The sequence below is a fragment of the Silene latifolia genome, chromosome Y (assembly GCF_048544455.1).
Source record: "Silene latifolia isolate original U9 population chromosome Y, ASM4854445v1, whole genome shotgun sequence".
Lineage (NCBI taxonomy): Eukaryota > Viridiplantae > Streptophyta > Magnoliopsida > Caryophyllales > Caryophyllaceae > Silene > Silene latifolia.
Window position 1 is genome coordinate 203,334,211 of NC_133538.1, and position 23,401 is coordinate 203,357,611.

A 23,401-nucleotide genomic window follows, 5' to 3' on the forward strand; every position below is an offset into this window, starting at 1 on the left:
TCCTAATTTAAGGTGTTATTAAGGTGACCCAACAAGGTTACGACCCAGTCGGTGACCTTGCTTGGGGATGGTCTTACAGGCACAGTTGGAACCTTGGTCAAAATTCATAAATGCTGATAATCAACTTTTGGCAGGGCCTGAGTGATTACTTAATTCTGTTTTGTTGTGCTTGAATGAAACCTCTAGTTACCAATTAATTGCTAATTGAGTGTTTATGTTTGTAGACAGTTGACTTTATCGATAGGTTGCTTACATATGATCACCAGGAAAGGCCTACTGCCAAAGAAGCCATGGTAAGTTCTAGCATGCCCATCTTACTATATAATAAGCTCGTCTTGAACTTTGAGCAAGTCTCTTGTAGGACGATTTTTTAACTCTATAAATTAGCATCAGACCATTTCACGATCAAGAGTAAAAGGTTCATTAAAAGCAATGTGCCGACTTCGTTGTTATTGATTATTACTACTACAGTTTTAACAATTTAGACTTCTCTTACAATTACCTTTCTTTCTACTACCATGTCTTTCTACTACCTTTCTTTCGACTTCGTTGTTATTGATTATTACTACTACCTTTCTTTCTACTACCATGTCAACCTTTCTTTTACTTTCTAATTAATTGTTTCATCCCATATCTTAATCTTATTAGGGTTTTGTCGACGACGGCTATGAATGACGACGTGGACAGTGGCGGCTCAAATGACGACGGTGACCGGTAAGATAGCGTTTTAGCTTACCCCCATTGATGTTGATATTAGATGTTATCTATTGAGGTAGATCATTAATTGTCAATTGAATAAATTAAGGTTTTTTTTCTTAGGTGTTAACTGCTCTCCGTTTCTATCTTTATGAGGATTAACTGGTGGGTTTGTAAGAATTCATTGTCTGAGCTCTTCCTCATTGTCATTCTGCTTTCCCAACTTCTGTTTATTTGTGTATGTTCCACCTGCTGCTTTAAGTACTCCATATTTGCAGTTTTTGTTGAAGACCAAACTATAGCCAAACACATTGAGCTCGGAGGTATACAATTGCTTCCATTGCTGCCCAAATTTTCAAGCTTGTTTGCTTTTTGGGTTGCCCAATTGAGCCCGAAGGTATGCAGTTGCTTGGCCCTAAATTTCTTCTACACCTTCATTTAGTTTTGTTTTTTTTGGGTGTTGTGCTTGATTTGTGTAATTCTCCAACATGTTTTTTGTTTTACAGTGATGACGGCGACGGCGACGCAGACAACATGATGATGATTAGGATGATGATGGAGCTATGGTAATTCGTCATTTTTCTTGCTCAGCACTTTTTCTGACCAAATAATGGAATTAAGGTTTTGCTTTACCTTGATCATCAGTCAGTCATCAATTTCCCTGTTGAATTCTACAGTTTATAGTTTGATTTCTTTGTATCTACTTTGAACAGGTTTATTTCGTTTCCTGCTAAGTCATGAATCCAATATTTTTCCACGGCATTCAAATTTATTTGGTTTCCTCTAATAATATTCACCTGCTTATTACTATTGCTTATTATTATTGTCCTCTACTAATTGGAAATGTTTGTTTGATTAGGTTAATGTTCAAATATCGGGAAATCCATTAAAGTTGTCACAACTTGCTCAATCCATCAAGTAAGGATTTCTTTGATTTTAAGTTGCTTTTTTTTGTAGAATGGTTTTTATTTCTAGATCTGAAAATGTGGTCCGTAAGATAAATTGGTTTGGTGGGTAGGTTTGGTTTAGCTTATTCTGGTTGTGTATGGTATTTTGTGTTTTTTTATTTGTATCACTTGAATTGAGTTCTGGGTTATCGGAAAACCAAAGGTAAACAAATGAACCGAGGGAGTAATATTCAATCTTAGTAATCCTCATACCATACGTTTTCACTCAACTTGTCCCTATATGATCGTTTATAGAGTTCAGCGGACACTTTCAATCGACATACACATATTTTAAATTAAGTTATTAAACTGTATTATTCGTAAACCAAAATGTCTTTCTTGAACAAAGTGAAAAAACATGGTGGCTGAGAAGAGGATAAATGTGTCCAAATTTCTTATTTTAGGTTGCATTAGGATGAGTCTATTTGGTAAGAATATCCCCAAAACAACTGATAATATATTACTTCCTTGATTAAAGGTTGCTAAGGTGGCCAAATATCTTACATTTATCCTTCGTCATTTCGCTTATTCAAATTGGATGAATTCTTTGGTGGCTCCGTATCTTACCTTTCTATTATTCCCTGGCATTTACCATTTCGGCGCCCTCAGGTGTGTAACTATTTCATCATTGCCAGTTGATGATTAAACAATACCCTTTGGGACTCTTATGCTCTCAACTCTCAGTCTTCCAGTTTATTTTCAATCTTTTCTGGGTATTAAGTACGCCCTCTGTCTCGATCATTTGTTTACCTTTGATTAAAATACCCATCACAAACGATAAAAAAAGGTAAACAAATTACTGTGACGGAGGGAGTATAAGAGCAATGCTATGGTATGGACAGTTACTTTCGGGTCTTCTCCGTTCTTCTCCTCTCACAAACCGTTAAATTAATTGTTTTGATTGCATATGGGTAATATATCAGGAGGAGGGCATAGAAGGAGGAGTTCAAAATGAATTGATGATCCTATATCTGAGATTTAATCACCAAGAATTAGGTTAAATGATGGTAGATTTTTGGCATATAGAGAAACTGGGGTTGTTAAACAAGATGCAAACTTTAAGATTATTATTGTTCATTGTTTTGGTAGTAACAAAGATATGAGCTTTTTAGCACCTCATGTATATGATCTTAAAACCCGCCTCGTTTCAGTTTTTTATTTGGGGTTTTACCGTTGTTGATGATTTGATGCTCGATTGTATGTTTGTTGAATGATTGAATTCTTGGTGGTTATTCTGATTGAGTATAAGTTTTTTTTTAAGACGGTTGTAAGCGTGAAAAAGATCTAAAGAAACCCATGTAGTCGATTAGTAATGAGCATTGATTAGTGTTATAGGTATGTTTTCGGATCCATTTCAACTTAAGACGGTCTTAAAAGAGATTACGTGTGATGGTGGCAAGTTTTGAATATTTAGAGGGAGAAAAGAAAGATGTAGTGGATTAGAAGAGAGGAATGTGTTATCGTCCAGGAGTACTTTTTGAGTATATCATATTTGTGAGATTTATTTGTTATAGATTCGGAGATCTGATTTGAGAGAGAAATTTAATGTATCATTTAAGTAGCATGATTCTCTTTTGTTAATGTCGTTATCAAGGACTATTGTTGAAGCAATTGGTCCCCCACCCAAAAGATGTTTGATTTTTGAGCTAAGGTTTGTGATGTATCTTGTATAGTAGATTAGCAGGTGGTAATGCAGTCTCATTCTGAACTTCGGTTTTAATTCGAGTCTTTGCTTGAGATAAAATCAGCTTGATTTACAATGATAAAGTTTTCAGGAAGTAATTGACAGGCTGAAGATTTAAATGGCTCTGTATGATAGAGCGGGCTTTGGGGAAAGTGATCCAAACCCCAAAAAAGTCGCTAAAGAGTGAAGCGTTAGATATTGAGCAACTCGCAGATCAATTAGAATTAGGACCCAAGTTCTATGTGATTGGAGTATCTCTGGGGTCATTTCCTACTTGGAGTTGTCTCCAGTATATACCAGATAGGTAATAATTGCTATTAACTTTTTTGTTTGAATCGGTCATTTTAGGTCATGTCTGTTCCCAAATTGCAAATTATTAAACTGTCAAAGTCAGAGTGATTGTAATTATGACATAGTTCAAAACAGACAATCTAAGGAGAAACATTAACAATTCTAATTTTCCATTGTTTCTAATGGAAAGATTAAGGGAAAAGAAACTTACATAATAGTCATCACAAAGCATCCCTTTGGATGGCAGTGAGTAGTAGTGAATTAGATTGAAATTAGAATTAGGGAATGGGTTAGAGGAAAATGAGTGTTGAAGAGTAAAAGAAGGAGAGTAAGTAGATGGCAGTAGATGTTAAAGGGATGGGCAGACTGTGAGATGTACGGTGCAAATTTTACTTAACTTCAGAGGATGTCGATACATTCTAATCAATAGTTTTTGGGATTGGCGGATCAAACATAGCCACTATAGCACTGTTGTAACTTGTAAGTTGTAAGTCACTTTCACCTGATTTGCACGATCTTTTACTGCAGGCTTGTTTAGGCCGAGTGTCACGGTCCGCTACTTTTGCCGGACCGTGGCGCGCACCCTTGCCCGTCTCAAGGCAAGATGCAAGCGACAAGGATCTTCGTACTAGTGAGGGATCGCCCACTAGCACGATACTCGGGTCTCGGGGTGTGAGTCGGGATCCTAGTGTCGATCCCACAAACACGGCTTGTTAGTAAAGTGAAGGCTAAGAGTCGTTCACAACAAAGCAACAACAAGCAATACGAAGGCACAAGGTAGGAAGTAGATTTTCATTCACTAGTACTCCCTAAAGAGGGAAATTTGATTATTACATCCCGGTAGCAGGAGACATTGAATTTACAAGTTTAGTTCAGAATAGCGATATACCTATTTATGGAAACCTATTCTAAAACTACTAAGAAAATACTTACTACAAATGTACAAGGGAAATGAAATTACATAAGCATAAAATAAATCTAAGGGTTCAAGTGTGCGGATCGTCACACTCTCCCCCACCTAATCTGTTACCGCCCTCGGCAACACAAAAAATCTTGAATGGTGCTTCGGTGAGACATCCTCGGTGAGCTCTGACTGTCCATGCAGTGTTGGGGATTGGCTTGTACAACTCGGCTTGAATGTGCGCTTCGTCCCAAACAATGACTGGCCTCTTCGTCCCCTCAAGGATAGGCTGAAGTTCCTTGACAAAAAAGCCGCCGAACATCATGTTCTCCAAGTTCACCACGTGCTCCTTGTCTCTCGGGAACGTCCACTTTGCCGCTGCTTGAAAAGTCCTCTCTCGGGATTCCTTCAAGTACTGGCCCCAACGGACCTTCATCTTGTCTCTCGTCACTTCAGCACCTGCATTCAAGGGAATGTGAGATCCCCAGGACGCCGAATCAGCATTTTGGCGCGGCCCCCTGATGGTACGAGGCCTTCTCTCTTGGGTCGACTGACCCGCAAACCAGGACGTCGATTCAGCACATCGACGCGGCCCCCTGATGGTACGAGGCCTTATCTCCTGGGTCGACTGACCCGCAAACCAGGACGTCGATTCAAAGACATCGACGCGGCCCCCGATGGTACGAGGCCTACTTCTTTGGGCATCTCGGCCCTCATTGTCTACTCCTCGGTGAGGGGGTAGACTCTTCTTTCGTCCCACAGGCCACTTAGCATCGTAGTTAGCCTGGGTCTTGTTCGCCCTTGGCTCCACCGAACCTTTAGGCATTCTCCAAGGTCGCATCCCTTGTTTCGGCATCGGTATCACCCTCATAGCCGAAATTCGATGTTGCCCCTTGTCTTCGTCGCTGTCTACCGTCTTCACTACGATAGACCCCATTAGTAGCATTGATCCGTCACTCGGTTTCAATACCACCAATGCTTTTCGAAAGAACCGCATCCCGAGTACTAACTTGAAGTCATCCCGGAACGGTGGTGAAGTCGAGCTCCCCGCCCACTCACCCACTTGGACCGCGACCTTCTTAGCCACTCCTTGGACGCGTCTCGTTTTCCCATTGACGGCTTCAGCGGTGTTAGCATCCCCGTAACTAGCCCCAACCGATCCGCTTCCTCTTTCGTAACAAAGTTATGGGAGGCGCCCGAGTCGATCAAGGCTCGTGCTTTCTTCCCATTCACCATCATGTCCACGTACATGAGCCCGTTGGATTTCTTGGCGGAGGACTCTTCGTATTTCCCCATCGCGCTGATCCGTTGGAGTGAGCCCATCCGTGGTTGGTCTTCACCATCACTCGAGTCTTCGTTACACTCTTGGTGATAGTCGGCCAACGCCCCATCAAGACGTTCTTGAGCCCCTTTCGGCATCTTCTTGAACATGGCATTGAACTCCGCTTGGTTTGGACAATCGGCCATCTTGTGAGGACCCTTGCACACAAAACACGCGAACGGTCTCTTCGTTGTGGAAGTAGTAGAGTTTCCCACCTTCGAAGACGAGCTTGAGGGCGAGTTTGTAGTGCTCGCCGATTGGGCTTGACTTCCTTGCGAGCGAAACCGACTGTTCCCAACTGAAATGGCGCTGTTTTGTGGCCTTTGTCCATTGTACCCACTCTGTGACACACCAGTATTCCCCGTAGGTGCCACAACTCTTGGTGCCTCTCGCTCCCCGTGAAAGTCGAGCAGGCGCTCCGCAGCCGATATGGCCGAAGACAGAGTTTTGGGATTCTGCCTCATGACCTCTTGTTGTGCCCACCTCTTCAACCCATCAATGAATTCGAATGTCCTATCCGTCTCGGACATTTCGGTAATCTCGAGCATGCATGCAGAGAATTCCCTCACATATTCTCGGATTGATTTGGTGTGCTTGATTTCCTTCAACTTCTTCCGAGCAACAAACTCCGTGTTCTCGGGGTAGAAGTGATCCTTCAAGATCCTCTTGAAGTCGGCCCACGATGTTACCGTAATCGTGCCCGCATCGATTTCCTTGTACCTAGCCCTCCACCACATCTTGGCATCGTCGACTAGATACATACTTGCCGTGACAACTTCCGCGTCTTCGTCGAGCCCACTTACTCGGAAGTATTGCTCCATATCGAAGATAAAGTTATCGACCGCTTTCGAATCCCTCGCCCCATCGTAGGCACGAGGTGGAGGTGCCTTCACCTTATGGCTCCCCCACGATTTCCGTCATTGGCCACCGCTTTCACGAGCGTGGCGCAAGTGTTCTCTAACATCTCGACCTTTCGATGCAGATGATTGATCTCTTCCTCCCGATCGTCGGGGATCGCACCACTGATCGCTTGGATGCGGGTATCCATCCCGTCTACCTTCGTCTCAAGGTCACAAACCGTCTTTTGCAACTCCTCGAGGCTCGCGGCCATCCGCATCACGATGTCCTCGAGTTTGGGAAGCTTAACGTCGATTGTGTCCTCTAAGGCATCCACTCGGTCCTCGATTGTTTCGCCCATTTTCTCGATCTCGATGAACAAATGCGGCGTGCAGAAACCCGTCCGAAGACCGGCTCGATACCAAATGTCACGGTCCGCTACTTTTGCCGGACCGTGGCGCGCACCCTTGCCCGTCTCAAGGCAAGATGCAAGCGACAAGGATCTTCGTACTAGTGAGGGATCGCCCACTAGCACGATACTCGGGTCTCGGGGTGTGAGTCGGGATCCTAGTGTCGATCCCACAAACACGGCTTGTTAGTAAAGTGAAGGCTAAGAGTCGTTCACAACAAAGCAACAACAAGCAATACGAAGGCACAAGGTAGGAAGTAGATTTTCATTCACTAGTACTCCCTAAAGAGGGAAATTTGATTATTACATCCCGGTAGCAGGAGACATTGAATTTACAAGTTTAGTTCAGAATAGCGATATACCTATTTATGGAAACCTATTCTAAAACTACTAAGAAAATACTTACTACAAATGTACAAGGGAAATGAAATTACATAAGCATAAAATAAATCTAAGGGTTCAAGTGTGCGGATCGTCACACCGAGGATGAGGCACCAACCTCCAACAAGCTTTGTTCTTGCTGTTCAGACGAGCTATACTGCGTTTTCCGCCTCAACAAAGGAAATGACAATTTGATTTTGGCGCGGTTCTTACCTTATCATTCACAATGGTTACACCAAATAACAAGGGGGAGATGCAACCGTTCTGGGTATGCAGCCTATTTCATGTATGCGCCATTCTAAGTTCCCTTACTATGTCTTCAGGTGTCTGGCCTTAACATTAAAGTTGTCGTGCTTGACATTCCATACTACTGCGTGAGTTGGTCCTTGCCCTTAAAAACGACTACCTACATAGAGCCTAGCATTGGTGTGGTGGGCGGCATCATGAACGGTAGTTCCTGATCCTTTCTTTTCGTTTCTGTTGTCTATCCTAAGCTTAGCTATTTTCTGAACATAGTTGGTTACCATGCTATAGGTGTTATTTAGGGCCTTGTTTAATGGATAACTTTGGGATAAACTGCTATTCACTTAAAGGTGAGTAGATAAACTGCCCTTGTCACATTCACTATTTCACTGGCACAAAAACTTTATTCTTAGATGCTTTAATTGGCCAAGTATTTCAACAAAGAATTAATAGTATTAATCTTATTACATTAATATCTTAATATAGGGTAGACAGGCTAATTCTAGGCTTCTAGCATATTTGTTCCTATCAAAAGACAAGCTGCAAGCCCCTTCTAAGTGCAGCAAACAAAAGATAGCGTACCTACCTACCGCCAACCCTACATTCCGGATTACACCTTTAACAATCTCTACACAGATTGGCTAATAAAAAAGTTACTAATGCATATGTTTGTGTTGAAGTCTTGAAGATGTCCCAAACAACAGTTAACTCGTAATTAACTCGGGATATTGCTGGACTTTGACTGGTTTTGGTGAATGTTCACATTCCGGAGCCCGCTTTGGTTTATGCTTTGAATGGACAGGGCTTACAAGAAACTCTTTATAATATCCATTTTATTTATTAAAATAAGAGATAAATACAAATAACTACAAATAATTTGTACCGTGATTTCCTATATAAATAGTCCAGTTGTGATTGCCTACCAAGTGTGGCAAAAAAAACACAGTAGAAAAGAGTCAGAAATATATGTTTAGCTTACCTACTCTGTATTAGCAATCCTAATATCATTAGACATTTACATTAAACAGCTTCACAAATGCGTCAATGTCTTCGCAATTTGCCAAACCATATAGCTGTGTAATGGTAAACGTTCCCGACCGTGCTGAACTTGGTCAGGCTGTTGCTAATGCTTATGTGGCATTGACTACTAAGTTATTTGACTTGGGTTATTCAGTGACGAAACAACACCCTGCTTTATCTTATTCAGGTATATAGGGGCGCAGTGGTTATTGACTTTGGCACCACCCCTGATCATTGCACTTCCGCTTTCAAGCTTGAACGGATGTTTGAAATTAGAACCCACGGCTACACTGACTTGCTAGCCGTCAACCATCCTCCAACGAGACCTTACCTCTGGGTTGCAACAGAATATGATGCTGATTACTTGGGAATTTAGAAAGTATCCAAGTTCCAAGTGCAATAAGGCTTCATGCCCAAACATTGGCTGAGAAAGAAATAACTAATGCATATGATTCAGGTGTGTTACAAGCAGTGTTCCCGTGAATTGTTAGTAGAGAACGATTGAACTGTAGAAACAGGTTTAAACCCCCTTCCTCTGTGTGGAACATTGCTTCTTCGTAACTGTGACGGAAGCAGCAGTGGAATAAAATTGTATTGCTACTAAATACTAAGCCATTCTCTTTTACAGTACAGAATTATATATGATTGTATAGTTCGGCAATTCCATTTCCGTTTTGATGCTTTCAGATACGATCGCCCTAACGTTATAAACAGACAAAGTATGGAACCTCACGTATACTTTGAACTCGAGTGTATGTCCCTTGGGCTCTTCAGCCACAAGTCTGAACTTCACTATAAATAATTCGGTTGTAACAGGAACGGTAACTGTTGAGTTTAGTGTCACATCTAATTACTAAGGGTGTGTTTGGATAGCAAAAGTGGAGGGAAAGGGAGGAGAGAGAAAAAGAGGGAAGGGAAAGGGAGAGAAGGGAAGGGGAGGGAGAATGGGGTGTGGGTGTTTGGATACAATTTCCCTTCAAATCTTGTCTATTGTGGAGAGATTTTGATAAGGCTTAGTGGAGGGAAATTTGATCCCTCCAAATCTCTCCCCTCCCATTTCCTTCCACCCTCATTTGCTATCCAAATGAGGGATTTTAAATCCCCTACTCTCCCTCCCTTTCTTTTTCTTCCAAATCAGTCAATCCAAACACACCCTAAGTCTTTCCAGGAAGCTATAAACAGTTAACTTTAAATATAGCATTGCAGCTACGCAAAATATCGAGCCACAAACAAACTTTAACGCACATTTTGTCTTACAATGAACAATCCAATAAAACAGGACCGCGGGTTTAGTTATAACGGCTACCTAATTCCCGCTTCAAGTCACTACAATATGCCCCGCTAAACGTTTCTCTAAATTGCGGTCCCGCGCCCGGTAGAGTGCGGGGCGACAACTAGTGTTTAAAATGTTCGCAAATGTTTTCCAAATTATTTCAAAACGCGGGTCATTCTAGACTTTCATTTGGAAATTGCGCTCAAAAGAAATCTGGGCCCACCAATAGCTATGCATTTCCACTCGTTAACGCACCTAAATGTCGATAGGGTAATAAAGCCTAAATATTAGACTGACGCTACGAGAAAGCGTCGACACAATAGTGTCAATAAACTATGGGATTTGTAGTAGTGTATGCATAATTGCATAGGCCACTATATGACCTAAGAATAATTAAGGAATTGGGCATCAACCCTTTGATTGCGGGATTGCATTTACCTCAACTCATTCTTCTGTCAGTTTTTGACATTCAGTTTAATTAGTTTCTATTTTCTAAACGAATTTATTGAAAAATTTGGAGAATACGTTTTAAGCACACGTGTAAAAGTGCATGCGATTTTAAGCACACATCTCTAATGCCCCTCGGTTTGTTTAAGTAGTTTCTATTTTCTAAACGAATTTATTGAAAAATTTGGAGAATACGTTTTAAGCACACGTGTAAAAGTGCATGTGATTTTAAGCACACGTCTCTAATGCCCCTCGGTTTGTATGTTAGCTAGTTACTATGTACTCCCTCTGTACCACATCAAAGGTAACACTTACTATAAACGGACGTATTACACCAAAGGTAATATTTCTTATTTGGCCCACAACATTACCAAGTTATCCTTATATCCATTTGATATTTACACAAAATGCCATTACATACCCACCAACCAACCCACAATTAAACTCACAATTACATACCCCACCTATTTTTTCCTTCTTTACCCTTACTTTTTCCACCTTTTTTTAAATACTCCATTTTTCCCTACGTTACTTTTGGTGTGGTACGGAGGAAGTAGTTGAATACTTTGTAATCTCGTTTTATTTTATTTATGCCATTTCATCGTTATAAAAAAAAAAAAAAGCACCTTGATATAGAATCATATGACTCGGCTCATCCACTATCCATGCAACATTCAGCGTTACAAGTCTATTTTCACAACCACCATTATTATAACAATAGGTCTTGGTATAGAAGGGTGAAGCGAACAGACGGGTAAAGACCTCTAATAAAATGGGTAGGGGGGACAAGGTGGGGCACCCTCATGTGCTTCCCACTTTATGGCAAATGGGTATTTTGTGAAGGAAAATGTTATCCGTCTATACGTATAGACGGATAGTGTCCGTCTATAATGAGAATTTGTGTTATTTTAATGCCCTTCTTTTTCAGGGAATCTATTATTATCACCTTTTTCACTCAAAAGCTAAATAAAATATACAAAAAAAGTAAAGTAAAGAGATGACTTTGGTGATGTTGGAATTCTTGTGAATTCATCATGATGATTGTATTGTATGAATTTTGCGCAAGGCGAAATTTGGTCAGGGTATGTCTAGGCAGGGTTAATTAGCTCAAACTTTATCCGCGAATTTGTAGGGTAAGGTACGAAACTAGTGAAGTAAGACAAGATAAGCAAAATAATAATAAGACAAAGAATTTTTGTACGTGGAAAACCCTTAAAATGGGAAAAAACCACGGGCACCAAGCCAGAAGAGGATTTCACTATAATATTCAGCAATTTACACAAATGACTATAATTTAGATTGAATATTGTATATGAGTATTGCGAGAGTATCGTGTTGTATTGCGTTGTGTGTCACAAATAATCTTCAAGTGCTTACTTATATAGTCCATGCTGAACGACTGCTGGATCTTCCTCATCAATGCTGAATATTCTGTCTTAATTGCTTGATTTAATGCGCATTATTGCTCCTTTAATTGCTGAGCTTGATTACCAAATCTTCTCATTTAATGCTCCAATATTCATTCATATATTCGTTAATAATATAGTCATCTGATCAAATATCGTCCTGATATTTCAACCGTTGTCCTCTCCATCACTACTACAAAACTCGTTATGGACATCAGTCGATGGACATTGGATTATCTGGAAAACCGATGTACATAACATGCACATCGGTTGTTTGCAAAAAACTGATGTGCATATAATTATATGCACATCGGTTGCGTTAAAAAACACATGTCCATTATTTCTGATTTTAAAGGACATGCGATATTTAATAAAACCTATGTCCATATAAAAGTCATGGCCATGGGACATTGCATTTAATCGATGTGCATCTAAAGTGAAAATTATAGGCGGCAAATATTATCCGATAAGGTTATTAAGGGCCACACAATACACAATCAGATATCTCGATTCATATCCTCAATTCCTCATGTCGTCTATTCATTTCCTCAATTCAACATTTCTCTCACAATCATATACGAAGATCCTTCAACGCCGTCGTATTCCGCCTATTCATCTCCTTCAACTGTCGGCCGCCAATTCATCACCTTCAACGCGATCAAATTATGTTGCCAGATATCGTCACCTACCTTTACCCGATATGGTCTTTGTCTCGTCTACCAGGTATGTGTTTTCCATCCATTTTTATATTTTTAAATAAAAATCATTGCAATTACTCTTTTTTTCTCTTTTAATCTAATTAATATTTCAATGAATTCAATTTTTTTTTAATCATTTTAGGGATTAGGGTTGGGGTTTTCTAATCATCTTAATCGAATATTTTAGTTCAGGGATTTGGGGTCAAACACTTAATTCTTTTACTTCTGAAAAGGATTTGTGATTATTCAAATTGATCATGAAAACCTCGATTACATAATAGTTGTTGTTTCCGATTATCTCAACAATTCCGCCGTGAAAACGCGAATAACTAGTGTATATAGCTTGAATAAAAACTCCTGGAGGGTAGTAAATGAAATAGCGGTTGCTGCCAGTTAGGAATAATGGTGTCCTCATTGGTAACAATTTGTTGCATTTGATTTTAATTGTTTCCAAATAAGGGGAGGTATTAATCTTGTTGCTTGTTGTCAGAGCTCAGACACAGTTCTGGTTCAACTGAGTTATAGTAGTAGATTGTTCTGGTACAATAAGGTTGATGGCCGACATAGCGATTCTAAATTTGATGTAGCTCCGGATTTCTGGGATAATATTCATGCTTACATGTGTAATAGGAGCCTTGTTCATCTTCCTGGTGGACAACTTTTTGAGCACTCTGAGGTTGTTTGCAAAAGTTCGACCTAGTCTTTATAATCGTTTAATAAAGTATATTGACTGAATGATATAGTATTAGTTGGATACCGTTTTATCATACTCGGTAACTCATAAGATTATATGGTTTGTTCGACATGATGACTCTTTGAAGAAGGATATACAATATATATAGTAGAGCCAAGACAACATTTTTAATTAATTGCATTTGACACAATAGAAGATATTCATTCAGACTTCATCTTGTAATCATAGTGTTTGTCGACTTTGTGAGGATTGTTGTTTGAAGGTTGGCAACCATTAAAAAGTGATCCTAGAAATGCGGAGAAACGCATTTTATTCGCATGAATGATGACCTAGTCACTTATGGCAATGGCAATGGCAAAGTCAATGGAATTAGAATTATGATGTATATATGTCTCTTTTCTGATTAACACTAATGAAAGTGATTATGGGTTATAAGAAATGTGTACCATAATTTGTTTGAGCTGGTATCTCAGCATATGTCTCTTTTCTGATTAACACTAATGAAAGTGATTATGGGTTATAAAAGAAGTGCCCATTTTGAGCTGGTACCTCAGCATGTGTACCATAATTTTTTTTTTTTGGTTTTTGTTCTTTGCAGGCCCAGGTGTATCAAACCAAACAGGTGGTGTTGAGCATTAATTAAAGTCACTATTAGGAGTATTGCCTAGGAAATTTTTGATGTGAAATCAAGTTTAATGATGCTACTTTGATCATGGAGAAATAAGCTAATACATTCGAGTAGAATATGAGTGTTGCTCAGGGACACTTGTTGATGGGAGAGAAATCATGGTCCAGTTTGCCAAGTATGGTCCTAATGCTGAAAAAATGTATGTTACCCTTCGGATACCTCTATTTTTATTTATGTGTTTTTGACGTGTAATCGTGTGGTATAAGATTGCTTCTTATGTAGCTGAGCTGCTTATGGGATAGAAGGCATCTTGCAACTGATTTTTAGGATTTATACTGGTGTAACTCTCGTCTGTCTTTCAAGCAGTCCAGTCACTCGTTGGGCTTCTGTGGCATTTGGAGCTGGAGTAGGACTTGGATCTGCTTACTCAGACTACTCGCATTTATTTGGCAAGCCCACAACAACTTTGAAGGCCTGCCACTGTTTTTAAAACCCCTGCTTCCCAGGCATGTTATCTCCTTCAGTTCATGTACTCCATTATGAGCTCTGTAAAGCATCTGCCTTGTTGATTATTGTGGCCCTTGTTGATATTTTGTTTTCTCGCTAACTTTGTTATGTTGAACCAGATTCTCATGGTAATATGCCCAATGGGAGATTTGCTCTTCGGCCTTTTTTTTTTAAACAATTAGTCAGTTTACATATCAGTTTATATTTTTGTATAGGTTAGTCGTCTAAGTAGATTTGACACATTATGTAGATGAATTTTTTTTGTAATTTGGATAACCGATTGATTGTATACAAATATTTTTTGTTGATTATGGAATCATTTTGCATTGTCATCATGTGTACGACTAATATGGGCAACAGCGTAATATTTTTTTTTATAAAAAATAATAATTATAGACATCGGTTTTTTGCAAAAAACTGATGTCTATTGATCAAATAGACATCGATTTTCCAAAAAATCCGATGTCCATTGATCAAATAGACATCAGTTTTCCTAAAAATCCGACGTGCAAATTTTAATGGACATCGGTTTAAAATCCGATGTCCATTAATCCACAATGGACATGACCAAACTCTACATCAGTTGTGTATTCGATGTCCATATAGCGAAAAGTCTGATGTCCAGCACAAGTTTTGTAGTAGTGCATGACTTGGAGCCTGTCTTCTTGTACCCTGGTAGCTTGACGTCCTGATAACCTGATGGTCAGGTTGGGGTAAAATGTCATCCTGAGGTATCTGCGAATTTCCAGGCCTAACAATTGCCCCTTATCTCCTTATTTTCGCTGGGTCAGGCCAAAAATAAGGAGATAACTTCTGATTTTGGAAAACTGCTTCTAACGGTTGGATTATGACTGATTGGATCCTGTAACGGCTAATTAGCGGTTGGGTGTGACACGTGTTTAATTACTGGCTTACTGCAACTCTTCATATTTACTTTTGCAACTTGCGGTTGAAAACCCTAAATTCACCGAGTATAAATAGCCTTCACTTCATTGATTTTAACTCCACCAAAAATCCGATCATTTTCTCTAAAAATCTTCATCTTCAAGTTCCCTTAATTTCCAGAATTTAATCTTCAATAAATCAAACTTTCGATAGTGGCTGCAAAAAAAGAAATCTTCCAGGGGAGTGATGTCTCCTGGAACTCCATTCGTTCCAAACCCTGAAGAAACCACCTCTAAAAATCTCCCCGCGTCTTCTGCTGCTCAACCTCTTGTGGTTGAAAAACCAATTGATCCTCCTCTTGAGATGATTTCAATTTTCCACAGTGAATTCGAATTTAAACCCACAAAAGCTCTAAAAGATGACCAGTCTCTTCCAAACCGTCTGAAACTTGAATTCGAAAAAGTGCTGAAGGATAAGGGAATCATTCCTGCTGATTCCAAAGTCTATATCCCTAAAAATTCCCCTGTCAGGGCTGACTGGGCATGTCCTGGTTGGTTCTGTATTCATGACTGGGCCTTCAGGGCTGGTTACAAGCTTCTTTTCTCCCCATTTATGGTGGATGTTATTAAAGAAATTGGTGTGCCTTCCTACCAACTGATGCCTATGGTGTGGAAGGTAGTCTGTTCCGTTGAGTATCTATGCAAGAAACACAATATTTCCTTCTCATCGGAGGACTTGAAGGCTTGTTATGCTGTCAAGACCAACTATCCTGACCGCATTAGTTTCAAGGTCAGGCCTTCTACTACTCCTCTTCTCAGTAATCTGGATAGCGGTCATGACAAGAATTGGGCTGCTGGGTACATGTTTATCAGGTCCAATTCTATGGGCCCTGATCTGGCGTACTTTAACTATGATGCTTGTGTTGGTGGTGAGTACTCTGACTTTTCCCTTTATCCTGCATGTTTATTTGTTAGTTTTAAAGAAAATAAATAAATTAAAACGAGTCATACCTCCCTTGCTTCCAGTTGATAATTGAGTTTCTGAAATTGAGTACCCTACTGCAAATATCTCTGCCTTTCTTGCCATTCCTCAAATGGAGAGGACTTGGCCTCTTTGTTGTGGGGCTGGTCACCTCCCTCGTTGCCTGAAGACTGAAGGTGCTGCTAGAGTGCCCAAGCCTTCAAAAGTTGCCAGTGCTTCTACTATAGGCAGTAAGTCTATTTTGTTCTCTTTTTGGTTTTAGTTTTCTTTCTATGTTGGCTTTTTCATGATAGCTTGTCTTTATTGCTAATATAGTATCTCGTGTTATATCCACTAGGTCATCCACTAGCCTTGCCAGATTTGGTATGGCTGACCTTTCTGCTAGGCTGGCCAAGGTCAAAGAGGAGAGTTCCCAGGGAGGTGGTGATACTGGGTCTGTTATTGTTTAACTGAGTTGCATGCTACTCCCAAGATTTCTACTACTCCTATTGTCCCTGCTGAAACAAGTTCAGCAGCCCAGAAAAGAAAAGTGGAAGAAATTGATCTGTCTGCCCCAGTCAGGGAAGTGCGAGCCAGGGTAGATAATGTGGAGGCTGCCAGGGTGAAAATTAGGGATTATGCTACTTCCAAATCTGATGTTATGCTCACCCTTGATCCTATTGAGACTGCTACCCATGCAGTTGCTTCAGTAGATCATTCTGTCTTGGCTGCTGTGAGAGAGGTATATTATTATTGTTATTGTTATTATTATTATTATTATTATTATTATTATTATTATTATTATTATTATTATTATTATTATTATTAACATTATTATTAACATTATTATTAACATTATTATTAACATTATTATTAACATTATTATTAACATTATTATTAACATTATTATTATTATTATTATTATTATTATTATTATTATTATTATTATTATTATTATTATTATTGTTGTTGTTGTTGTTGTTGTTGTTGTTGTTGTTGTTGTTGTTGTTGTTGTTGTTGTTGTTGTTGTTGTTATTGTTGTTGTTTTAGCAGGATTTTCCTGAATGAATCCGGCCTGATTAGAGAGTAATTTGGGTATCTAGTTCTATATGTTTGGAAAAGATTAACGAGTAAATAATAAGAAAAGACTAAGTATAGAGAATATTGCTTATATTATATGGATAAGTTGAGTACAAATTAGTGTATACGATCGAATATTTGGGAAGTAATGAGAGGAAAAATGTAGAATAACTAAGGAGTAATTGATCCCAGATTATCTATTTACAAATGCTATTTATAGTTATCTAAATATTAACGTTACAATGATTTTAACCTCTTTCCCAATTGTAGAGAGTCATTTTAGGATTAATAGGGCATGTTCCCTATTAATTCGCTTGACTTATTCTACTCTTAACCAATCTTCAGCTTTTTCTCCTTTACCCGTCTTGATTCATGGATGATATAGTCTTATAGTTGGACTTGGTCTTCCTTGAGAATAGGACACGATTATTCATTCCCAACAACTGCTTTTCTTGTTTATCTTCTTAATCCAAACTGTTTTAATGCCCTACCAGGCTATTCTCGCATTTACCATCGGGCTTCTCTTCCAGGATTTAGTAGCCTCGCTTGCTATAATATTCTTCAACGGCTAAATAGTAGTTAGATTTGTCCGGTCTCTGGTTGCCTCAATCACCCTAGTAAGGTCGAGGCCAAGTTAGAGTCGACCAGCAACTGGGCCTAACAATTGCCCTTGACATTTTACCCGTGCTAGATCAGGCCATGGGTGAGATGTCAATTTTTTAAGCTAAATAATAAAGAGAATTATATTTGCTCAATGACTCTTAGACTCCTAGTTACCGTTAAATACTATAACGGCTAATGATGTCATCTTGTGATTTTGTATTTTCTAGGGTTTTTGCACCGTTATTTCTCTTCTATAAATACGGTATTTGTGATGAGATTGTTCTTCACCAAATTTCTTCCACTTTCTTTGCTAAATTTTCTCCAAAATTCTCCCCTATTTCTCGGGAGCTCCATTTCGCCAACTTTATAAAATAAAATTCATCACAATAAACTAAATAATTAAAGGATATAGGAGCCAAAAAAGCGTCCCGCCTCCCGTAAGGTCGCTGCCGAACCGAACCCAAAGACGTCCGAGGAGGAGGAGGTGATTGAAGTTGATCCTCCCGCTCGTGCTATAACTTTCAAGTATCGGGATTCTATTTTTTCTCGCTCTTCAATCTCGGATCCTTACTTTCCGAAGAAAACCTATTGAAAACAAACTATGATAGGGTTTTAAGGGAGAAAAATATTATTCCTGATTCGACTGAGGTATGGATTCCTGAATCTTGCCCGTCGAGCTAATCGGGTGTCACCTGGTTGGTTCCGTATTTTTAATAGCGTTCAAAGCAGTTGTAAGTGACCTTTTACTCCTTTAATGATTGATACCATTCGTGCTATGGAAGTATCACCTTTTCAGATTATGCCAATGGTTTGGAAACTCATTCATTCTATTGAAAATTTATGTGCTAAACACAATCTTGTAATTACTATTAATGATATCAAGGCAATATATCATATGAAGAATCCTGTTAATGGTCGTTTTAATTTGAGAATCAAGTCGAAAATGTCTCCATTAATTACTAACATGGACTCTGGAGATGATAAAAGTTGGGCAAAGACTTTCCTGTTCATCCGGACTGAGAGTCTGGGATCAGGCTTTGATTATCTGAGATATCCTCTCTTGGAGAGCGGTAGGTTTCCTGTACTCTTAGTTTACTATATATACTATACCAAATTAGGATGTTTGAGTCTTACCGTATATTTTTGGTGATTTTTGCAGCTCCCGATTGGAACTCGATCCTCTTGACGAGGAAGCTATTTCAGGATAGAGGCTTTCCTTGCTATTTCGAGGAAGAGAGGGCTCGGCTCGCTAGCACGGGCGTGGAATTGTTGCCCGTGTATATGAAGACCAAGTGAATGTGGTCAAAGTACCCAAAGGCAAGCCTGGCTCCACTGCTCTTTCCTGTACGTCTTCTATATGTTTTTATGTCAATTGTTGTCTTCTTATCGCTTCTCATCTGATATTTATGTATATTCTCTGTATATTCAGTATTCGTGTCTTCGCTAGGTTGGCCGCCTTTTCTCGCAAAAGATTTGAAAGCCGAGGTCGCTAGGATTCCGAACACCCAAGAGCCAGGAGGCTAGTGGGAGTGATAAGACACTTGATATTTTGGTTTCTGATGTCCAGCCTCCTCAGGATCCACCCAGGCTAGTATCACCGGAGGTTGTTCAAGCTTCCAAGAGAAGGAGGGAAGATGTCATCCCTGAAGAGGAGGAGAGAGAGAAAGAGCCTATTCAAGCTCAACCGATCAGGAGTATCGGCGGTGTGTCGCTAGGATTGATGATATGGATGTTGCCGGCACACGGATAAATGAGTTTTATGCTAGGATGGGTAGCCGACTTTTATCTCGCTAATACTCTTGAGTCTTCTACTAAAGTGGTTTCTATCTTGTCTTCTCTTGTGACAAAGGTCGCCGAGCTTGCTTCTCAAGCCAAGGAGGTTAGTTGTCAGGGGATTTTTGTTTGTCATATGTTCTTTTGTGTTGCTTTACATTTGGCTGATTGACTTTCTTTTGTTTCTTGTAGGGATTGGATGCCGGGTTGGCTACCGCTTGTCAGCTCGGGGATGCCTGTGCTAGGGTTTCTAGCTTAGAAGAGAAAGTGGATAAAGTTAACGTGAGTCGCTCACATCCAGGGAAATGAGGTAGTACTTCAATCTCGGTTGGGGACAACTAGAGAGGCATCTGTGGTCGCTATAGTTTGTGAGGTGGTCGCAAAAACGCCGAGAAGGCTATCGTGCAAGAGTTGGAAGTCGTAAGGGAAGAGCCGAGAACGTCAAGGAAGAGTTGGTCGCGAGAAGCAGTGCAATGCAAGATCACCGAGAAAAATGAAGAGCTTGGTCTTTGAAAGGAATTAGTGGAGGCGCGGCTTGCGATGCCGCTCGCACTTCTTTGGGAAAGGCCGGGTTGATGCTATGAGGGATCCGGAATCGACCGGGCTAAGCACTGGGACCCGGACCGGGATGAGGCGCTCCGGACGCCCAATATCCCGATTTGGCGAGTATGGGTCAAGAAGACGAGGGCGATTCTCCTCCTTCCAAGGAGAAATCGGTGATCGAGAAATGGTGGATGGTTGTGAGTCGGTTCATCGCTCGAAGCCTACTTAGATCAAGTTTCTTTTTTTTTTTTTTAATTTTTGTTCGGCCCATCCAGGGGGGGTGTTCTGGAATGAATATTTAGGTATTTTTGGCCCATCGGGGGATATCCTGGAATGGATAATTATTAGGTATGTGGCAAGGCCGCTATTTTGGATGAGTAAATATTTGGTCTTTGTTGGTTCCTTTTTGTGTTTTGACAAGGTAGTTTTGTAGTATTGGATGTTTCTTGGATCGGCCGATTATTCGATCGGATCGGGCGTTCTTTGGCCGGATCTCGCGAGTTCATCGTGTTATGGGTGGGGTTATTACCTGTCTGCAGGGCTTACATCCCCTGCCTGTCTGGAGGGCTTATGACCCATCTATGTTATACAAGTCAGGAAGAGGTTTTCCAGATTTGTATATTAAATGGAGCTCAATATTTTAAGGCCTGTTTTGCAACTGAAAATTGGGTATCCGTTGGATATTGGTGAGGTGGCCCCCAATCTTTAAGATTTGTTTTAAATAAAATGCAGTATGTAAAACAAGTATTTAAGATTCTACTTTGAGGCGGCAATTATTGACACGACCCGAAAACACGACACGAACCCGACAGGAAGTTAGTGGGTTAGGGTCAAGACGTTGTGACCCATTTAAGTAATTGGGTTGACACGGACACGACACAAAACTTAAATGGGTCGGGTTAAGGTTGAGCTCTTTTGACACGAACCCGACACGAATAACCCATTTATTTAAAAGTATCGTAACATATTTGGTTTGAGTCAATAATTAAACAAAAGAACCTAAAAATAAGTATTTTCATTCACCATCTTTGGGATAATAGAGTTATAAAGCGTAGTTATTTTATTAGTTTATTGGGTTAAACAGCTTAAGTGGGTTAAAAATGACCCGCTTAATGATAAATGGGTTAAATAGGTCGGGTTGAGTTATAGAAAAATTAAATGGGTCGGGTTAGGGTTGAGATAAATGACCCGTTTACATAATTGGGTCGAGTTAGGGTTGGGGTAGTGGTGACCCGTTTAAAGTTGACACGAACACGAACACGACACGACCTGATCTGTTTGCCAGGTCTAATTCTACTTGGTAAAAATAAATATGAGAATATTGACAAGTACTTGGGCACATAATAGAAGAAATTATATAAGGCATTTATTCATATAATGGCAAGTATCATACATTTAGTTTCACATCAGGTCAGGTAAGAAATGTGAACACGAAAATTATACCTGGACCGGGAGATATATTCTATATGTGAAATACTTTTAAGTGTGCAATATTCCAAGCTCTTGGGATCATTTCGCCGTCCAGGGTTTGTAATCTATAAGCTCCCTGGCCGACTATTGAGTCAATTAGGTAGGGACCTTCCCAGGTTGGGGCCAATTTGCCAGCATTCTTTTCTTTTGTATTTTGGAAGACTTTCCTGAGGACAAGGTCTCCTACCCCGAATACCCCGGCTTTGACGGTCTTGTTGTAGCTTTTTGCAACTCTTTGCCGATATTCGCCAATCTAATGTCGGGTCGCATCTCTTAGCTCTTCCGTTAAGTCCAGTTGTCCTCCATTAGAGGTATATTGCTTGTTATTGTGTTCAGCCGCATCCGGGTCGATGGAATGTCGACCTCACGGGATCATCGCTTCACATCCATAGACCAAGGAGTAGGGGTTTGGCCGTGGATGTTTTAGGTGTGGTTCTGTCACAGCCCATAGGACCAGGGGGAGCTCTTCACCCCATCCGCCTTTCCTTCTTTCTAGCTTCTTCTTTATGCAGCTGATTACTACTTTGTTATCGGATTTCGCCTCGACCGTTAGCTTTTGGATATCCTGGTGTGGAGGTTACTGGTTGATATTCCATTGAGCATTAAGGTCATTCTTTCTTTTTCCCACGAATTGCGTGCCATTGTCGCATACTATTTCGAGGGGATGCCATATCTACATATGATGTTCTGTTTGATGAATGCTATGACATCCTTTTCCTTGACTTGCCTGTATGAATCAGCTTCTATCCACTTGGAGAAGTAATCAGTCATTGCTAGCATTAAAACTTTTTGTCCGGGTGCTTGAGGTAGTTTCTCTACTATATCCATGCCCCACTTCATAAATGGCCAGGGTGCGGATATGGAATGTAGTTCCTCAGATGGCTGATGGATATATGGTCCATGAATCTCCGCTGAATCCAACCAGGACGCTGGATTTCTTGATGATCTTTCCTTCATCTATCTTCATAGCTTTGAGGACGTCAATCATCACCAAATTGATTGAACTGCCTCCATCTATCAGGATTCTTGATACCTTAGCTGTGCCAATTTGCATGGTGATTACCAAGCTGTCATGGTGTAGATCCGATATTCCCCGCAGTCCGAGTCATCAAAAGCAATAGCAAGCAATGACTTGGACTGGAAGGGGTGAAGTCTAGACTCCCGGATATTCTTTTGGCAGCCGAGCTGGTCGGACCACGATTTTCGATCCTCCATTTATGAACTTGACTTCATAGATGGGGGGAGGAGGAGGAGGATCTCCGCCGTTCCCGAATCTCTCTTGTTTTGTCCTTCATCTTTGTTCTTTGGTCATTGGATTAAGTCCTTCAAATAGCCTTTCTTTAGGAGATATGCCACCTGTTTCATGAGTTGGATGCATTCTTCTGTGGTGTGCCCGATGTCCTGATGGAAATCACACCATCTCGTTGGATCTTTCCTGGGGTTGTCGGATTTCTTGGGCCATCCGACCGCATCTCCTGTGCTTTCAGGCGTTTGATTAATCTTGCAAAGTATTAATAGAGAAGTTATATTCAGGAATAGTTGGAAGGCTAGAAAGGTTACCTTTGTGTTCTTGTGCCATGTTGACTTCAGATCGTTCAGGCCTGGAATAGGGTGCTGATCTGGGGTTGCCTCCTTTCTGGTAGGAGCTTTTCCTGTTAGTGTGACCGTACCCTTGTTTTCCTCCGGATGAGTTTCTCCTGAAAT

The 23,401-nt window shown here is 40.3% G+C and overlaps 2 long non-coding RNA genes and 1 pseudogene across 3 annotated transcripts; all 3 read left to right on the forward strand.

Annotated features, from left to right (window-relative positions):
- Window positions 1-727: 727 nt before the first annotated feature.
- On the forward strand, window positions 728-1,643 carry LOC141633080 (uncharacterized). The gene is made up of 4 exons (XR_012537888.1): window positions 728-772; window positions 975-1,093; window positions 1,203-1,262; window positions 1,556-1,643. It is a non-coding gene; the product is annotated as an uncharacterized LOC141633080 (long non-coding RNA).
- Window positions 1,644-2,181: 538 nt separating this feature from the next.
- LOC141629870 (uncharacterized) lies at window positions 2,182-3,951 on the forward strand (annotated as a pseudogene).
- Window positions 3,952-12,293: 8,342 nt separating this feature from the next.
- On the forward strand, window positions 12,294-14,712 carry LOC141626761 (uncharacterized). Of its 2 annotated transcripts, XR_012536345.1 has the most exons (3): window positions 12,308-12,579; window positions 13,847-14,075; window positions 14,159-14,712. It is a non-coding gene; the product is annotated as an uncharacterized LOC141626761 (long non-coding RNA). The 2 variants fall into 2 exon arrangements; XR_012536344.1 differs by having other exon boundaries at window positions 12,294-12,579; window positions 13,847-14,712.
- The last annotated feature ends 8,689 nt before the right edge of the window (window positions 14,713-23,401 follow it).